Source organism: Bubalus kerabau, chromosome 4 (assembly GCF_029407905.1).
Source record: "Bubalus kerabau isolate K-KA32 ecotype Philippines breed swamp buffalo chromosome 4, PCC_UOA_SB_1v2, whole genome shotgun sequence".
In the NCBI taxonomy this organism is placed as follows: Eukaryota; Metazoa; Chordata; class Mammalia; order Artiodactyla; family Bovidae; genus Bubalus; species Bubalus kerabau.
The window spans coordinates 124,011,938-124,028,888 of record NC_073627.1 but is presented as its reverse complement, the minus strand read 5'-3'; positions in this window follow the sequence as shown (position 1 = coordinate 124,028,888).

Genomic DNA, 16,951 nt, shown 5'->3' with positions numbered 1-16,951 from the left:
ATCAGAAGGAAACAATAGAATGGGTATATTTATTATGAATTATAATTTATCTTAGCTATACGTTTACATCTCTGAAAAGTTTTATTCTCCCTTTCCTTCACATCAGTAAGACCAACATCTGATCTTGGGAGTTTTAGATGTTCCTTGTTCAAATAAACTCTCTTGGTAGTAAAGGCTACCATTTGAAATGCTACCTAAAAGTTGACTATTTCACAAACATTCAAAGCAGTCATATATTCATTTTACAAAACTTCTTCCTATGATTGTTGCCTTTGTTTCACAAATGAGAAAATTGAGTCTGGGATAGGTTAAAAATGTCTACAATTCTTTGCTACCCTTCTATCGAGAGGTTGGATATTGTTCTCTCTTCCCTTGAATCTGAATTGCCCTTGAGACTGGTTGGTTTGACCAATTATGTGTGGTATAAGTGACATTCCCTTCTCTGGGTCTAATCTTTAAGAGATCTGGTAGTTTTTGCTTCTGTTCTAGATGTCACGTAAGAAGTTCAAGTACTCTGAGACTGTCATGCTTTGAGTAAGCTCAAATCAACCATATGGAGAGGCTACCTAGCTGGGGGAGGGGCAATGGGAAGGAGAGAGGGGCAGAGGGAATGAAAGAGGAAGAGAGGGAGAGTGAGAAGAAGAGAAAGAGGAGGAAGGGGCAGTGGAGGAGAGACAGGGCGAGAGACAGACAGGCATACTTGGCCAGCACCAATCTTCTGGTCATCTTCGCCCAGAAGTTATCTTGGACATTCCAGCCCCATTAGATATTATTTGGAGAAGAATAAAAAAGACTAGCCAAAGCCAGAATCCGGGACCCCACCTGTGTCCAGAGTGGGGTCATCCTAGTCATTCCCAGCCCTCTGTGCTGTCGTATCTGAGGTCAGAGACATTGTGGAGCAGAGACAGTCTGTTTACACTGTGCCCTGCTCTCATCCTAGACCCACAAAACTGTGACTGTGGTCAGATGGTCGTCATTTTAAACCACCGAGTTTTGACCACTTTCTTCTCTGCGTGGTCTCTTCTAGGGCTTTAAGACTGGTGTTGCACTTTCTATCCGGTCTCCTGCTGAATCTCTCTCAGCTTAAATTCTGAGCACTTAGGAAAGGGACAGACATGGTTGTTCTCCTTCATCATTACAAGAAAAAATTAAATGACAGGCAAGTTCTGAGGTTAATTCCGGGTCGCCTGTTCATTGTTCTTTCTTCTACACCCTAAGATGTAATTTGGTAGCAAAAGCAGACAAAGTTCCCACCCTAGCCAGATCTTCATTCCTGCCACTCCAACTTCTCAGTTGTTCGAGTGAGACCATATTTTCCCTCTCTCTCTCTTTTTTTTAAGTTTTAAAGTAAAACACAATGATGGTAATTTTGCCAGAGGAAGGAGGCCAAAGAAGAGCTGTACAGAATGAATGATTACCCCCTGTTCCAAATTACCGTGCGATATATACAGTCATTTTGTGGGATCTTTAGGAAACGGCAGGGATTCAGCTTGCAGGATGAATAGGGGATGTTCCTACAGAAGAAGTTCTGTGTTTCTGTGGTAGCAAATGTACCATGTGGTGATGGCTCTGTGAATAGCTGTGTTTATCAAATTCCAAAGTAAATACTCAAGTGAAACTCCACATGAAAGGCCAGACCAAAAGCTAGAGGTTCCCCGTGGCACTGGTGAGTTTACAAAAATGTCTGTGGTTTGTGAGTGTGTGTATGTGTGTTTAAACTGCACAGCATTTATACATGCCTTTATTTCTAGTGATTGCTACACACACTAGCAGAACGTCTTAGTCCAGGTCTCTTACCTAGTGCTAAGTAGGCGACAGTGGTTAGACCTCATACAGGTTTTGTTGTGATGGACAATTTTCTGATTTGTAGAAGTATTGTGTTATTTAACTTGTAACTCTGGGCAAGGAAGACATTAATATTGAGATGCAGGGAAACACTGAACATACAAGGAATAAAGAAAGGGTTGGCATGTGCACAGGTGTTGTGAAGTAGACCATGCTTGGGTGTATGTGCAGTAGTGTCCAACTCTTTCCCATGGACTGTAGCCCACCAGGCTCCTCTGTCTATGGGATTTTCTTGGCAAGAATACTGGAGTGGATTGCCATTTCCTCCTCCAGGAGATCGAACCCAGTGTCTCCTGTGTCACAGGTGGATTCTTTACTGCTGAGCCATAGGTGAAACCCTGTGGAGTAGACCACTGTTGAGCAAATATTCCTTCTCTTGCTCACCACTGCCTCCACTGGAGAAATATACTTCCCACACTACCAATGTGGACTTGGCGTTGTGATTTGCTTTGGCTAATGAAATATAGTAGGAAATGACAGTGTGTGAGTTCCAGTCCTGGGCCTTTAGATGCCTTGTGCATCCACATGAACCTCTGGGGGCTCTGACCTCTTCCCATGATAATGGCTGCTGCCTCCTCAGCCAGGGACCCAGGATGAGTGCTCATGGAGTTGTCCCACCTGCCTTCGGTCTAGAGAAGAGCCTTATGGTGTAGTCACTAAGTTCTCTTTGGTTTGTGACTTAGCATTATTGTGACAGTTGCTGATGGATACAATCATCAATGTGTCTCAACTTTTGTGCAGTTTTTTTCTCCTGAACTTGTGCTTATAAATTGAAGCTGTTTGGGGAGTTGTAAGTTAGATGAAACTCTAGAAAAACTGTTAGAATTAGGCCTTTAGTTTATTCAAAACAGTGAATTTATGATTAGGAAGGAAGACTGTCATCTGAGAGCAGGACAAGATTATGTATAAGGTTGTATGCTTAGTCGCTCAGGTGTGTCTGACTCTTTGTGACCCAATGAACTGTAGCCTGCCAGGCTCCTCTGTCCATGGACTTCTCCATGCCAGAATACTGGAGTGGGTTGCCATGCCCACCTCCAGAGGATCTTCCCAAGCCAGGAATTGAACCCGGGTCTCCTGCATGGCAGGTGGATTCTCTACCATCTGAGTCACCAGAGAAGCCCAAGGATACTGGAGTGGCTAGCTTATCCCTTCTCCAGGGGATCTTCCTGACCCAGGAATTGAACCAGGGTCTCCTGCATTGCAGGTGGATTCTTTACTAGCTGAGCTACCAGGGAATCCATGTATAAGGTTACAGAATGACTGCATATGAGACAAGTGGGCTCCTGGACCTGCATTACAGGGAGATGGGGCAGATCCTCCACTATGGGGAGTTTATAGCCACTGTTTAAATTAGGTCAGTGAACTGACTGTGTGCATTTGAGGAAGAATGCTGTCACAGGGCCTGGTGGAAGAGGAGGATGAGAGCATGCAATTGCTGCTGCCGTAGAAGGTTGTGGGGGGGCACTGATCTAAAATGTCTTATGTGAAGGGAGGGAGCTGAGTTTCCTTCAGAGTTGGTTGAATTCACCTGCTTGAGGAGGATCTGTGTGGCTGACTCCCTCTACAAATTTGAACCAACCGAATAAAATATTTTCTAAGATGCCAACATTTTCCCTAAATCCCAAGAGACCACCAGGGGAAGAGTGGCCTGGGCAGATAGTCAACTGTGACCACATAAAAACTCTGCCATTTTTTTCAGATCATATTTTCTGGAGGGCAATAACTTTGGTTTTTACTGTGGACACAGCAGTGTCCTAGGAAAAACATCCTGAATTTAGTCATAAACAAGAAATTCATCTTCAAGACCTTTCTGGCTGCTGCTGATTCTCTTGCCTTGGCTGTGTAGCAAGGATAGAATGCCAAGAGAGTACTGTAGTGCTACTTTGTGAGGTTGAACATGAAAAAAATGTGAAAAAATAATCCAACCAATATTTACTGAATGACTAACATGTCCTGGGGTAGATGTTTTAAGTGGCTTACTTCATTTTATCTTTATGCAATAGCCCTATGAAGTAAGTATTATTTGAATCATTTTACAGATGAAGAGTTAATTAGTTTACTTCCAGCCACTCAGCTAATTAGTAGAACTGTCTTGTTGACCTGGAAATTTTCTTTCTCAGTCCTGTCCTCCTTCCACTATGCTTGAGACTTTCCTGAAATTTCACTTTTGGCTTTTGAGATAGAATTTGGTAGAGAGATGGCAGTTGATTCTGTTAGAAACAGATTAGGGTCAAGTCATGCTGTACATCTTAAACTTACACATTGTTATGCATCAATTATATCTCAAAAAGCTGGAAGGAAAAAAAAATAGGGCAATACAAGAGAAGGCAGCTCAGACTGTCTCATGGAATGGGAACAAAACAGGTGGACAGATGAAGTTGGGACTTTTCTCTCAGCCATAGGCTTTCTGCAGGCCCTTGAAACAGGATTAGGTGGATATTTGCAGCAGGAAGAGAGAGGGAAAAGGTATCCTCTAGCCTGCAGACCTTTCTTCATCATGTGGTTTATGCTGTGGAGAAGACTCCTGTTGTCTGGCCTCCAGGGACTTCTATGTGATGCTGAGAATCTATAAAACTGCAGAGGCCAACCCAGTTCTGAGCGTACATACATTTTCCATTGGCACCTTTGTTCACTTCTCAGTCAAGAGGAGGATGGAATGGACTGGGGATCAGAAGAACTGGATTCTAACATCTGCTCTGCTATGTGATGATGGGCAAGTCCCCTAGCATTTTTTCAATCCTCTGCCTTTCTATAACATGAAGCAGTTAGATAATATCAATGTCCTTTTCTTCTTTTTAGCAGCAAAAATCTTAAAAAAATAAGGTCCCCAATGGAATCCTTATAGGTAATGTAGAGTAACTCTTCCACATTAATCAAGAATTAGGGGCCCTAATCCATGCTCCTTCTGGAAGTCTCTGGGCCACCTCTGAGAAAGCAGGGGCCTTGTGGGTGGAGTTCAGAAATGCTGTTCTGGGTGATAAGGGTCTTTTCCAGAAGTAACATCACAGGATTACAGACCTTGGTGGTCTAAACGGTCTTCTAAGTGTTCTCCCAGAGTTAGCATCATAGGCATAGCATCATAGACACCCCCAAATCTTCTAGTCTTTGTGGAGTCATCCTTTATTATTTATTTTTTCTTGTAAGAGTCAAATGAGCTGGCTCAAGCCTTTACCCCTAGGTTTCCCACCCGCCTGCCCCATATCTGAGAATTCTTGAGGCTTGTCCTTACCCGCAATGAATGCGTTACTCTGATTCCACTGAACACACATCTCTTCTTTGGACTCCTACTTCTGCCCACATTAACTCAGCATAAAGAGCAGCTGTCTTGCCTTTGGTTCTCTTCCAGGAACCACCCACATATGGCTGTGTGGGCAGTTGCTTTTACTTATGGTTTGGCACTAATGAGGGGTTGGGGGATCATATCACCTAACAACACCACAGATACTTCAAAATTGAAATTTAGCCATCGCTGTTCTAAATAGCTCCACAGTCATGGCTAGTACTGCTGAGTTCTTTATGGACACTCTTTCTTCCTTAAAAACTTTCCACCAGAATGCTGGGTTCCTTCCCTGTCCATGTACCGCTCTTCTTTCTTTTAAGGCCACTCACCTCTTTAGAGGCTCCCTGTGCACCATCCAGATTCTATTCATTTTAACAGAAATATAAAAAGGCATTTATTTTTTTCTTTTACTCTCTTTTTCTAGATGACCACCATTGTTCTACCTAAATGGCTCATTAATGTATTTTGCTTAACAAAAGACAATTCTGTTCCTATGAGAAATTCTACCAAGATCCTTTGAAATAATATTCCCCTATTTTCCAACTCTTGGTTATAAAATTTCATGAAGTATTTGTGTTAAGAAGTAGCAGAATGAAACAGAAGCTTTGCATTACTGCCCCTAGGTTGATCAGAAAATTAGTGTTGAACTTACTCTGAAAAATCATCCTTTTAAAGACATGGACTGAAATATAAGTTCTGCTGGCCTGTTCGACATGGCTAAGCTCAACCTGGCTACCTCTCCTCCAGCCTTGTGATGTCTCTTTCTTTAGCTATAAAATAGTCAAGTGTTTCTAAGTTTTGATATTCACCTGAGAAAGAAGATATGTTTATATCTTAGGTGCAAAGTTTGGGGATATTTGTAGATGTTCTAGAATTTTGAACTTTTTATTATTCTTACACAAATGGAAGGAGTATTAGTACAGAGAGGACCCACGTTCCTATCACCTGTCCTGATCAATTTTCAATTCATGGCAAATCCTGCTGCCAACTGCAGATGGATCATTTTGAAGCAACTCCAAGATGTCAAATCATTCTATTTATAGTATTTTAGTATGTATCTCTAAATGCTAAGAACTCTTTTAAGACAGCATAATCACATTATCATACCTAAAACATTAATAATAATTTATTAATATCAACAAATAACTACTCAGTGGTCACATCTCCCAGATTGCATGACATTTTTTTTAAACAACTGCTCAAATCAGAATTCAAGTAGGGTTTGTGCATTGCAATTTGTTGATATGATTCTTAATTTTCTTTTAATTTACAGGCTCTCCCCTTCTCCCTTTGTTTTTTAATTTTGTAACTTATTCATTGAAGAAGCTAAGTCGTTTATTATGTCTAGGCGTCCACATTTTTTATTTTGCTCATTGTACCTCAAGCTATCATTCAACGAAATCCTCTTTCCTTTATATCTATTAGAAACTGAAAGTTAGATCTAGAAACTTTTATTTTTAGATGATTGTGTCTACTTATGGTAGGGGGCACATACCTGGTTATATCTGTTTTGGTGACGTTAGAAGCCATTAATGATATAATATTTTCATGCATTTGCTAGTTTATCAGGCTTGGAAAATAATGATAATTTAACTCTAAAACTACTTCCTAATTTATAAGCTGGAATGACTGTATAAATAAATACTTGCCCTCATCAACTGTTTGGTTATCCCCTAGTAATTTTAGTATAGGAAAGGCAAGGTAGGAATTCCCTGGCTGTCCAATGGTTAGGACTCTGTGCTTTACTCCCACAGGCATGGTTTAGTTCCTGGTCGGGGAACTAAGATCTTGGAAGCTGCATTGTTGTTATTCATTCCTAAGTTGTGTCTGACTATTTGGGACCTCATGGACTGCAGTGCATCAGGCTTCCCTGTCCTTCACTTGCTCAACTCATGTCCATTGAATTGGTGATGCCATCCAACCATCTCATCCTCTGTTGCCTCCTTCTCCTCCTGCCCTCAGTCTTTCCCAGCATCAGGTTTTTTTCCAATGAGTTGGCTCTTCGCATCCAGTAGGCAAAGTATTGGAGCTTCAGCTTCAGCATCAATCCTGTGAATATTCAGGGTTGATTTCCTTTAGGACTGACTGGTTTGATCTCCTTGCTGACCAAGCTGCATAGCCAAAAAAAAAAAAAAAAAAAAAAAGAAAGAAAGAAAAAAAGGCAAGATAAATGCTTGATTCTGTTTTGCTGTTGTTTACCAGTTTTCAGAGTATTGAATTCATTCCCTAGCATAACAATCTAATGCGTTTAAATGTATATGATATGTTTTAATGCCTTGAAGTTATAATTACTATTAATGTTCATAATTGTCCCATCTTTTGCTGTGGAATCCTTTTCAAGTTGGCTCCTGGGCCATTTTGACAATTGTGATACTCTTTAATAGTTTCCTTGCCTTCTAGCTTAACAAAACGTTCCAAGTTTATTTGGCATATTTCCTGTCATAGGCATAGAATGAACTTTGGTGGGAAAAGGTATTTAGAAACTGCAATCTAAGTGTTATAATACCTGTTGATGATGGAATAGTGGTTATTTCTAAGCCTTTTCAAAGTATGATAATTTATAAAATTATAATGTTATAAAAGTACCATATTATTTTTGGCCTGGTATTTAAAAAAGTGAATGTATGTGGAAACTTAAACAAATTGCTGTTGTTTTAGTTCTATTCTTTTGTTCAAATTGTTCTATTTTCTCCTATCTTTATCTGTTTCCAGTTGGCTTACAAACAGAGAGGACCCTTGGTCCCACATGACTTTTGCATTAGATGTGTTTGTGGATTTGTAAATAGTAATGAAGAAGCTGAAAAGCTGAGCAGACATTTCAGCATGCTTACGAGGCTGGGATGAAACAGCTGGAATTAAGGCCTACCAAGAGAAAAGGCTTCTCTGGTGGCTCAGACAGTAAAGAATCTGCCTGCAATGTGGGAGACCCAGGTTTGATCCCTGGGTCAAGAAGTTCCCATGGAGAAGGTAATGGCAACCCACTCCAGTACTCTTGCCTGGAGAATTCCATGGACAGAAGAGCCTTACGGGCTACAGTTCATGGGGTCACAAAAGAGTCGGACATGACCGAGCAACTTTCACTCACTCAAGGGAAAGAGTCTTAGTGGCCACCTCAGGCTTTCATTTTAGATCTTGAAGGACTATATCTTAAAGTAAATGACCTAAAAATAAACCATCCACCACAGGGACTGTATTCTAGTTCTGATCACCTCTATCCATGATACATTAAAATGTATCTGCTCCCTGCCCTGACGGTTGGACATTATAAAACAACAAAAATGAAACTACTGCTACACACAACACAGATGTAACAAAGATTGGGTTACATGAAAAGTAGTCAGACACCCAAGCATTTAGTATATGATTCATTTATGTAATATTTTGAAATAGACAAAGCAGGTCTGTGTTGCTGGAGATGAGGATGGCAGTTAGCCTCAGAGAGGAGGATGGAGTTGGGATTTGGAGGAGGCATGTGGGGGCCCTCCACGGGCTGTTAATAACTTGTTTCATTACTTGGGTGATGTTATGTTCATTTTGTAATTGAGCTTGACACTTTTGATTTATGCATTCTTCTTTATGTATTATCATACTTCAGTAAAAAGCCTATAAAAGAAAATTTTGTTGATTTTTCTCATTGGACTCTGTTCCATTTGCATATTATTATCTTTTAGACCTATATACTAGTTTATTGACCTCAACTCTAAAAAAAGCTCTGATGCTATCAAAGATAACAATAATGTCAAAAGTTTAGAAGTTACTATTGAGAAAATAATAACCAGAAAGATGAAAACCAGTTAGAGGCAGGTAAAGTTAGCAGACAGAACAGCAATGATAGCAATTTGCTTGAGCTTCGACATAAACATACTTTTACTTAACATTAGGCCAAAAATAAAATGATGCTTTTTCTTTTATTTCATTAAAAATAATAAATATGTACCTACTACAGAAAATTCAGAAACACAGGAATACATTAAAAAAAGAAAAGAAAAACAGCCATATATTACCAATAGTCACCCTGAAGCAATCTGTGTAAACATGTTATTGAATCACCTTCCATCCAACACTCTCTTAAAATGTATTTACAAAATTTGAGTGCTACCTACAGATTTTTCTCTTTTGCTTATGTCTGCTAAAATGATACGTAGGGAGTGCATTCTCCTTTCTAAGTTATCTAAACCGAGAACAAAGATAATCAACTGTGATGAGCTATGTATTGAAGACCTGGTGACTGTAAACCCAGAGAGACCAACCACAGAGAATGACATTAGGGACTACCAGTGTCTATAATCAGAAGACAAATTCCCCTGAGAGAAACATACTTTCCTCCACTGTTCAAGTCTCAGAGTTGAATACTTTGGAGGCCACTAATTAGGTAGTTAGGGAATTCTCCAAATTCCCCAGAAAATAGCTTCATTTTTTTTCACATTCCTACATTGTCAGTTCAGTTCAGTCACTCAGTCATGTCTGACTCTTTCTGACCCCGTGGACTGCAGCACAACAGGCTTTCCTGTCCATCACCAACTCCAGGAGCTTGCTCAAATTCATGTCCATTGAGTCAGTGATTCCATCCAACCATCTCATCCTCTATCTTCTCCTTCTCCTCCTGCCTTCAATCTTTCCCAGCATCAGGGTCATTTCCAATGAGTCAGTTCTTTGCATCAGGTGGCCAAAGTATTGGAGTTTCAGCTTCAGTATCAGTCCTTCCAATGAATATTCAGGACTGATTTCCTTTAGGATTGATTGGCTTGATCTCCTTCCAGTCCAAGGGACGCTCAAGAGTCTTCTCCAACACCACAGTTCAAAAGTATCAATCCTTCGTCGCTCAGTGTTCTTTATAGTCCAACTCTCACATCCATACATGACTACTGGAAAAACAATAGCTTTGACTAGATGGACCTTTGTTGGCAAAGTAATGCCTCTGCTTTTTAATACACTGTCTAGTTTGGTCATAGCTTTTCTTCCAAGGAGCAAGCGACTTTTAATTTCATGGCTGCAGTCATCATCCACAATGATTTTGGAGCCCAAGAAAATGAAGTCCCACACTCTATCCACTTTTCCCCCATCTATTTGCCATGAAGTGATGGGACCAGTTGAAATCACAGGGCAACTATTGTGGTCATCACCTGCCAATCTATGAAATTTTCCGGAGAGTGTGTGAGGTTTAGTGACCTAAAACCCAGTGACATTTAGGAACCCACACTGTTCTAATGTCCTTGCCCCTTTCCTCTATTCATCTCCTCATCTAAGGCGCAGAGTAACTTGAGATGCTGTACTTGACCAGTTTTTCCTGTTGACACACACTTGGCTCTATCTGTAACTTCAATGTAAAAGGGAGGCAGAAGGCTGCAAAAGCACCACCAGGTCCATGTGTAGCTTACTGGCAAGTGCATTTCTTCAGAGTTCTTGTAGGATGTGGCAGAGTTTGAATAAAAAACAACATACTTCTAAAGCACTTAATAAAACCGTGTTAAAATCCACGTCATAAAATTTACCAATTTAACCATTTTAAAGTGTACAATTCAGTGGCATTAAGTACATTCACAATGCTGTACAACCATTGCCACCATCTAGTTCTGGAACTTTTTCATCACCCCAAAGAAAACCCTGTACCCATTAGCATCACTTCCCATTTCTGTGGATCCCTGCCTCCTCCCCAGCCCTGACAGCTATTAACCTGCTTCTGTCTTGATGGATTGTAAGGGACATTTCATGTGAATGGAATCATACACAAGTATGTGGCCTTTTGTGTCTGGCTTCTTTCACCCAGCATAATATTTGTAGGATGCATCGTACTTCATGGCTTTCTATGGCTGAATAATATTCTATTGAATAAGATATACTGTATATATTTATGCATTCATTGATTGATGGGCATTTTGGTTGTTTCCACCTTTTGGCTCCTGTGGATGGTAGTGCTCTGAGCATTCATGTACAAGTATTTGTTTGAACACCTGTTCTCAATTCTTGTGGGTGTATATCTAGGAATAGAATTGCTGTGCCATTTGGTAATTTTATGTTTAACTTTTTAAGGAACCACCAACTGTTTATCACAGTTATAGAGAACTTAAGGCTGGAAATTTCAATACTGGAGTCTGTCTCTGGTTAAATTAGGAAGTAGTTTCAAAACTTTTCTTCCGTTTACCTCTCCCAATCCCCCACACTCCTTCCGGGACCCAGTTTCTTCATGTTGTCCCCTTGATTCTCAGATTTTTTTTCCTGAAGCAAAACATTCTGTCCTACTTTTTCTTTCCTAACTGCCATCTCACCATCAAACTTCCTTATTCCTTCTATTTTGTATTTTTCCATGACACTTAAAAAAAAAAAAAGATGAACCTATTGCATTATGTTCGGATGCTTAATGAGGAATTATTGCAGTGCATTGGAAGCTGGGACATCAGCGTGGCTCAGTGGGCTTTCTCCACATGCCTTTCCTCTTAGCCCTGCCTTCTGAGCAATATCTTCTGGAGGGCAAAGCTCAGTATATATATTTTGAAAACTCCACTGGATGGTTCTGTTGCATATCTCTGCTTAATAATCAATGGATTAACATGTTGCTTTCACTAGTTACAATTTAATAGGGTTTTTCATGGTGTAATGCTCCATACCTCCAAATTAGGACTAATGATGATGTTTCTGGCAATTAGGCAGGTAGAAGGGAAAGACATGTCATTTTGGAGCATAGGCAGGGCTTGAGATACCTTAATTCACATTGAAGAGAGAGTTTGTGGATTTTAGGACTATTCATCATGATTCTAGGGGCGTGTTGCTGTGTTTGAAAATAAGCTGCCCCTGTTAGGAAAGCATATTCCTGAATCTTGCAGAGTTGGTAGAGAGGGACAGTTGATTGGAAACTTGCTGTGATTGTTCTAAATAAAACAAATTAGGGATCTGGAAAGAACAGTTACTTGTGTTTGCTTCCCAAAGAAGGAATAGACCTGAGTGGAAATTTGCTTCTTAGAGAAACACGAAGAAATGGCTTGAATATGTGATGCCCCTTTCAGGTGTAGACCAGTTAACTGGCATATGAGCATGGCAATGGTTAAGAGACTGAGAGGGTATCATTAGCAGTCAAAAGATGAGATAGAAACCTATAATGTTCTTAAATTAAAACATTATAGAGATTTGTGATTATTTGGCATTATTTGGAAAGGGACAGAGACCATTCTGTCAGTTTTGAGATTGCACACAAGTACTGCATTTCGGACTCTTTTTTTGACTATGAGGGCTACTCCATTTCTTCTAAGGGATTCTTGCCTGCAGCAGTAGGTATAAGGATCATCTGAATTGAATTCGCCCATTCCAGTCCATTTGAGTTCACTGATTCCTAGAATGTCGGTGTTCACTCTGGGCCTTAGGAAGCATTGCTATGAAAAAAGCTAGTGGAGGTGATGGAATTCCATTTGAGCTATTTCAAATCCTAAAAGATGATGATGTGAAAGTGCTGTCAGTATGCCAGCAAAATTGGAAAACTCAGCAGTGGCCACAGGACTGGAAAAGGCCAGTTTTCATTTTAATCCCAAAGAAAGGCAATGCCAAAGAATGTTCAGACTACTGCACAATTGTACTCATTTCACACGCTAGCAAAGTCATGCTCAAAATTCAACAAGCTAGGCTTCAAAAGTATGTGAACCAAGAGCTTCCAGATGTTTAAGCAGGATTTAGAAAAGGCAGAGGAACCAGAGATCAAATTGCCAACATCCTTTGGAACATAGAAAAAGCAAGAGAATTCCAGAAAACATGTACTTGTGCTTTATTGATTACACTAAAGCATTTGTGTGGATCACAACAAACTATGGAAAATTCTTAAAAGAGATGAGAATACCAGACCACCTGACCTGCCTCTTGAGAAATCTGTATACAGGTCAGGGAGCAACAGTTAGAACTGTACATGAAACAACAGACTGGTTCCAAATAGGAAAAGGAGTACGTCAAGGCTGTATATTGTCACCCTGCTTATCTAACTTCTATGCAGAGTGAGAGAGTGAAAGCTCAATTGTGTCCAACTTTTTGCGACCCTATGGACTGTAACCTACCAGGCTTCTCCATCCATGGGATTTTCCGGGCAAGAATACTGGAGTGGGTTGCCATTTCCTTCTCCAGGAGATCTTCCCCACCCAGGGATCAAACCCAGGTCTCCCGCATTGTAGACAGATGCTTTACCGTCTGAGCCACCAGGGAGGTCTTATGCAGAGTACATCATGCGAAATGCTGGACTGGAGGAAGCACAAGTTGGAATCAAGATTGCTGGGAGGAATATCAATAACCTCAGATACACAGATGACAGCACCCTTATGGCAGAAAGTGAAGAGGGAGTGAAGAGCCTCTTGATGAAAGTGAAAGAGGAGAGTTAAAAAGCTGGCTTAAAACTCAACATTCAAAAAACAATGATCATGGCATCTGGTCCCATCACTCCATGGCAAATAGATGGGGAACCAATGGAAACAGTGAGAGATTTTATTTTCTTGGGCTCCAAAATCACTGTGGACGGTAACTGCAGCGATGAAATTAAAAGACGCTTGCTCCTTGGAAGAAAATCTATGACCAGCCTAGAGAGCATATTAGAAAGCAGACACATTACTTTGCCGACAAACATCTGCCTAGTCAAGGCTATGGTTTTTCTGGTAGTCATGTATGGATGTGAGAGTTGGACTATAAAGAACACTGAGCAATGAAGGATTGATGCTTTTGAACTGTGGTGCTGGAGAAGACTCTTGAGAGTCCCTTGGATTGCAAGGAGATCCAACCAGTCAGTCCTAAAGGAAATCAGTCCTGAATATTCATTGGAAGGACTGATACTGAAGCTGAAACTCCAATACTTTGGCCACCTGATGAGAAGAGCTGACTCTTTGGAAAAGACCCGGATGCTGGGAAAGATTGAAGGCAGGAAGAGAAGGGGGCAACACAGGATGAGATGGTTGGATGGCATCATTGACTCAATGGACATGACACTGACTCAATGGACATGAGTTTCAGCAAGCTCCTGGAGTTGGTGATGGACAGGGAAGCCTGTTGTGCTGCAGTCCATGGGATTGCAAAGAGCTGGACACGATGGTGCAGCTGAACTGAACTGAACTTGCATTACTTGGATTCTGTATTTATGCTGTGTTTAATAACTTGTTTTATTTTAAACCTTTATCTTCATATAAATACTAATCTAATATCCTCCATGGATTTCTCCTACCCTAGAACTGGTCATTCTTAAATTGTCCACCACTTTCTGGGAGCATTTACTATGAGTCTATTCACAAGGAAGACACTTTAAAAACGTGCTTAGTTGAAGAGTCTTAAAGCTTTGGACATTTTGACCTTTGTTCCCAAACCTATACAATGGAGATAATGGGAAGAATATCTTATGAAAGTATATTAAAGATGACTTAGTTAACAGTTTGTAAATCTCATGAAAAATTACATATTTCTTGATATAATATTACCCATGAGGAAAAACATTTCAATACTGTCTTCTTTGAACACATATCAGAAATACTACTAAGTATATTTAATGTAATTCAAGGTGTCAGTTAGTTGTTGCTCAGTTGATATCCCAGGTAGGAAAACAGCTGTGTTATTCTGACAGTGCTGCCAGATTCACACATGAGCTGAGATATGAATAGAAGCGCTAATTACACCTAACAGAACTGGTAGCCAATTAATGTAATAGAGAATCCCACTAAACTTAACTTCACATCAGCCATGCTAAAAATAATACAATCCCAGTGGTGACTGATATGCTGATTTTATTTGCCTGCTTAGCTGTCATAAGAATATATTAGATTATCTTACATTCTCTGACTGTACCTGTTAATAAAATCAGGATAGAACAAATACAAAATTGAAAAATTATAGATACTTTCTTCTGTAATACACATTCTTTTTAATTTTTTTTTGTTGGAGTAGAGTTGCTTTATGTTATTATAATACACATTCTTAAAAATCACTCTTAAAATCTGTTTTATTTTATAGCCTGGAAAGGAGGAATTATCTGGTTAAATCACATAGTAAATGAGTTAGTTCATTGCCACATGTGAATAGGTGGTAAATAAAACTTTTGTATTCTGTATATTAATTTGGAAGTTTATGGCTTGAAAAATGGACAAGCTTAGCTCTTAAAATATAAGTATATGAATATTCTCTCTGCCTTGACCATTTTGCACACCTCTACTGTACCTCTACCATAAAAGCAAGCCAGGAGCCAAATGTTTTCCAAACATTAGTAATGCAGGGGCCCAATTCAATGAAAAAATATTTCACTCATTCTTCTGTCATCAAATTAACTGATCTCATTTTAAGATGGTAATACTTACATTTGTGCAAATGAAACCAGGTTGCACACATCATACTTACAGATGGCAAACAGTTATAAAATCAAAATATTTACAAATTAAATATCAAGAAAATTATCAAACTAATGAAATACAAATCTAAATGGAGTTAGGAAAACTTAGTTGCTTCTTACAGTGGTCTCTGGGTCTTTAGTGCTGCTTAGCTTTGGATCATGGACTCAATTCCCCATTTCTTTAGTAGAGCCATTAAGAACTCGTTGTTCGTTTAGAGCAGCAGAATTTCATTTGGCTTCTAACTGGGAGACATACGTCATTTCTATACTATTTACTTCTCTGCATTTGCCCATGATAATTAAAATGGTACTATTTGGTGTTAATACAATAGGAAAACGAAAGCAACTAAAATAGAGCACTCCTCATTTATAAGGAGACCCAAAGTATACTTTCACAATTTTTTAAGATTATCATCAAAAAGAAAACACAGAGTTAAAAAATTCCATTCTAGGCAGTTTGGAAGACTCTCTTCCCACCCTCGAGTTTCTCCAAAATGACTTGATTTGTGCCTGTCCTTATTTTTTTTTAATCTAGACGTCTAGCTCTGTAACTTGATTTCAGTGTCCATCTCTGACCCCTTAAAATTCTGTAGCTCCCTAGAATTCACATTTAGCATTGAGCTTGATGAAGTTTGGATTTTCTGACTCCTACATTCAGAAAGGGGAAGAAAAAATAGGTTAAGTAAAAAATGACACACAGAGACATTCTTGCTGCTCTTCAGACTTCTGTGTTCATTGCAGTCTTCTGGGAAGCCCACTAACCATCTCAAGTGTGGAATAGACAACCGTAACTCCTCCATGGTCCTCTCTTCACCTCTATTCCACGTTTCACAGTCTGATGAACTGCTGTTAAACACATTCTGATAAAGACAGTCACTTTTCCCTCAGTTGCCCACCAAGGAGATTTTACTCTGTAAACCTGCATTGGAAACCTTCACAATTTAACCTCAGCTTACCTTTACGTCCCAAGCACACCCCCTGCCCAACCAATCCAGTACACACGGTCCAGCCAAATTGAATCACTGTTTGTTCCCTGCACTTTTTCCTTCTGTCCTCGCTCATGCCATTCCATCTGCTGTGATGCCTCATTCCCCCATCTGTGCCTTCTGAAATCTGACTCGTGGCTCCATGCCCGACTCACATGCCTTCTCCTCTGTGGTGACAGTGTTCCCTGACCAGCCCCACTGGAAGCAAGGCTCCCTTTGAATTCCTCGGTTACTTGGTCCTTCTTTCCATGACCCGCATTTCATGCTGCCTTACATTATAGCCAGTTATGTGCATGTCTCACCTATCCCTGTGCAGAGTGTCAGATTCCTGGAGGCAGGAACCAGGTCTAATTCACTTTAACCTTTTTCCCACTGTCTAGCCCAGTGCTTTTGGCATAAAAGAAAAAAATACTATTTTCTGTGTAAATAGGAAACTGAATATCACAATTCTTTGAAGAGGTGTGAATAAATAGTTTAGTACAGCTCTAAGTAATAGATGGTATTTTA